Source organism: Pongo pygmaeus, chromosome 13, assembly GCF_028885625.2.
Source record: "Pongo pygmaeus isolate AG05252 chromosome 13, NHGRI_mPonPyg2-v2.0_pri, whole genome shotgun sequence".
NCBI classification, from domain to species: Eukaryota; Metazoa; Chordata; class Mammalia; order Primates; family Hominidae; genus Pongo; species Pongo pygmaeus.
The window spans coordinates 77,198,350-77,201,930 of NC_072386.2; positions in this window are offsets into that span (position 1 = coordinate 77,198,350).

Consider the following 3,581-nt stretch of genomic DNA (forward strand, 5'->3'; position numbering starts at 1 on the left):
GGCTAGAGTGCAGTGGCAGGATCTCGGCTCACTGCAAGCTCTGCCTCCCGGGTTCACGCCATTCTCCTGCCTCAGCCTCCCGAGTAGCTGGGACTACAGGTGCCCACTACCACACCCAGCTAATTTTTTGTATTTTTAGTAGAGACGGGGTTTCACGGTGTTAGCCAGGATGGTCTTGATCTCCTGACCTCGTGATCCGCCCGCCTCGGCCTCCCAAAGTGCTGGGATTACAGGCGTGGGCCACTGCGCCTGGCCGGTTTTGTATTTTTGGTGGAGACAGGGTTTCACCATGTTGGCCAGGCTGGTCTCGAACTCCTGACCTCAAGTAATCCACCCACCTCGGCCTCCCAAAGTGCTGGGATTATAGGCGTGAGCCACTGCTCCCAGCTGAGATTCTTACAGCACAGCTGATATCAGCATGCTTCTCTCTCTCTCCCCTCTCCCCCAGGACTCTGGAGCCATGAGTAACACCTGACAGGAGAGTACCCAGGAGTGTGTGGTTTCTGTGGTGGCTGGGCCACTGCAAGTTTCCTTGGCCATGTGACCATTCTTAGCCCAGGAAGACGCCTCCAGTAGCACTTTCTTCACTTCCCCTTTCACTTCTCTTGTTCACAATGTTAAGGGACCACCAGTTTTTGGAGATTCACCCACACTGTGAAGGTGGTGAGGTCATGTTGCCACTTTGACAATGACATGGCATTTAATATTTAACCAAACCAAATACAGCACTCTGTCACTCGGGACAACCTTTGGGGACAGCTCCAAGGAAGTCTCCCCTCGTGTTCTGCCTGCGGGATTAAATGGGAGTCTTGTTGAAGAAAACATAAAACAGGGAAAGATAAGACCTCAGCAGTCATAACTGTTAATAAAACATGAGACTGCAAGAGGTGATGTTAGAAAAGAAACTTAATGTCCACCTAGGTAATCATATCTTCTTATCATGGGACCAAAGCATAAATGTAACTCATATATGTTTGTCCATTAAAATTCAGTGGTGGATCGCATCCCCATCCCTGTAAATACTGGTTTGGACACCTCCAGGGGAAGGCAGGACAATGGGAAATTATATACATAAAGGTAAAGGGACCAATTGAAAACTTCCATTGCTAGATTCTCACACAATCTCTTTGAGGTCACATCCTATTATCATAATAGGCAAAGCATAACCCTTCAGTGCCAATCAACAAATGCGTTATAGGGTATTTGCATGTTTATAACCATTGAATAACGTCCTTGCAAAGCGGCATCTTGCTGTCTATTTTCAGGTACTTAATTAATGGCCTTACTCCAGGATAAACACATCCTGTGTTAAATAAGATGATGAAAGCTTATTAAAAAAAAAAGTATCACGCTTTATTTATTTATTTTTTTTTGAGACGGAGTCTTGCTTTGTCGCCCAGGTTGGAGTGCAGTGGCGCGATCTCGGCTCACTGCAAGCTCTGCCTCCCGGGTTCAGGCCATTCTCCTGCCTCAGCCTCCCAAGTAACTGGGACTACAGGCACCCGCCACCACGCCTGGCTAATTTTTTTGTATTTTTAGTAGAGACGGGGTTTCACCGTGTTAGCCAGGATGGTCTTGATCTCCTGACCTCGTGCTCCACCCACATCGGCCTCCCAAAGTGCTAGGATTATAGGCGTGAGCCACCGCACCCGGCCTCATCCTCTATTTTTGGCCTTGATGTGTGGTAATTGTTTCAGAGATGTATACTTATCCCCAAACTTATTGAGATGTACGTATTACCCATATACAGCTTTTTATGTCAACCAGACCTCAATAAAGTGGTTTTTAAAAAACTGTTTCTTGCATGTCATTGCATTAGACATTGCCCTTCAACACAAAATTGTAAACAATTATTTTAAACAAAACTATCATAGCAGCAATTGAGAGGATGTTAATTCTGCCATTTCTCCTACAACTCATTCAGCCACACTTGGAAGATTTTAAGAGGATACACATACCATAAATTAAATACAAGATGTTATGTTCTATCACACACATTAATATGTACTCTCTTTCAAGAATTCCAAGAGCACTCTCTATATCACTTTGAAGAAAATTCTACAAATCTTTTCTTTAAAAGAAAGCTTGGCCCAGTGTGGTGGCTTATGCCTGTAGTCCCAGCACTTTGGGAGGCCAAGGTGAGAGGATTGCTTGAAGCCAGGAGTTCAAGATCAGCTTGAGCAACATAGCAAGACCTTGTCTCTATAAAAAAAAAAATTTTTAATTAGCCAGGCATGGTGGTATGCACCTGTGATCCCAACTACTCGGGCAGCTGAGGTGGGAGATCAAGGTTGATCTCCCACAGGCTACAGTGAGCTGTGATTAAGCCACTGCACTCTAGCCTGGGCAGCAGAGTGAGACCCTGTCTAAAAATAAAAATGTTTAAAAAGCTTTCTTGTAATTTATTTGTTTTCAGAGTACAACTAAATTATATTTAGCACATTTTGCAATTCCTTTTAAAAGTGATTATCCTTGGGCAAAAGCATGTATTGAGTTTTCCCCAATCATGTGAATCATTTTAATTCAAGTATTTTGGTTGCTTCTGTTTCTAGGTTACCATTTGTACAGAACTCACAGTTCTCTATAGCTAGAAGATTGAAAGGCCTGGGTTTACCTGATGACAGATTTTAACAATATTTGGTTGCCTCTGCATTGTAATCAGAATATTGAGAAATCCACCTGGCTAATCCTATTTAATATTACAGAACACCCCAAAGACAGGACATGATATGTTAAACATTTGCAATGCTGCTTACAAGTCTGCCTTGCTGCAATCATATTTTAAAATGGTTTATTTCACTGTCAAAATACAATGCATTTAGTCATCATTAAATACATTTTTCTCTGCTTCTTGGCAGGTGCACAGCTTATTGGTCATGGGGAAAATTTGTCATGGTGCATAACTTAAAGGTACCATAAAGTTTGCACCTTCAGGAACACCTATGCATTGGTGCTCTTAAACAGCTTGCAGTGAGTTTTAGAAGCCAATGGATCTAATTTAGCACTATTGTGATCCTCTCTGAAAATAGAACTGTTATGTTTTCAATTAGCATATCTTTAATCAAAAGCTAGAGAAGGAAGGGAGGGAGGGGGAGGAAAGGGGAAGGAGGGAGGGAGGGAGGAAGGAAGGAAGGAAGGAAGGGAGGAAGGAATAAATATCTAGGAAAAAGAACAATTATTTGACAGTTTTACTTAAAAGTGTCCCATATGTAGAACATTCTGCTCAGCTGTGGGACACTGAGCAGTAATAATACAAGGCACATTCCTGAAGAACGATGTGTTTTGAGAGATGAGATAATCAAACATGGGATAATAAAGGTTATTTAAAGGAACACATATGTAGGGGGTTAATTGTATAGAAATAATTAAAGGGTCACAGAAGTTTAGAGAAGAGAGATCAATGTAGACCATAAATATGAGAAAAAGTTTCAAGAAGAAAACAAGACAGGAGCTGGACCTAAGGGATGCTTAATATTCTTTTTTTTTCTTTTTTTTTCTTGAGATGCAGTCTCGTCTGTTACCAGGCTGGAGTGCAGTGGTGTGATCTCGGTTCACTGCAACCTCCGCCTCCTTGGTTCAAG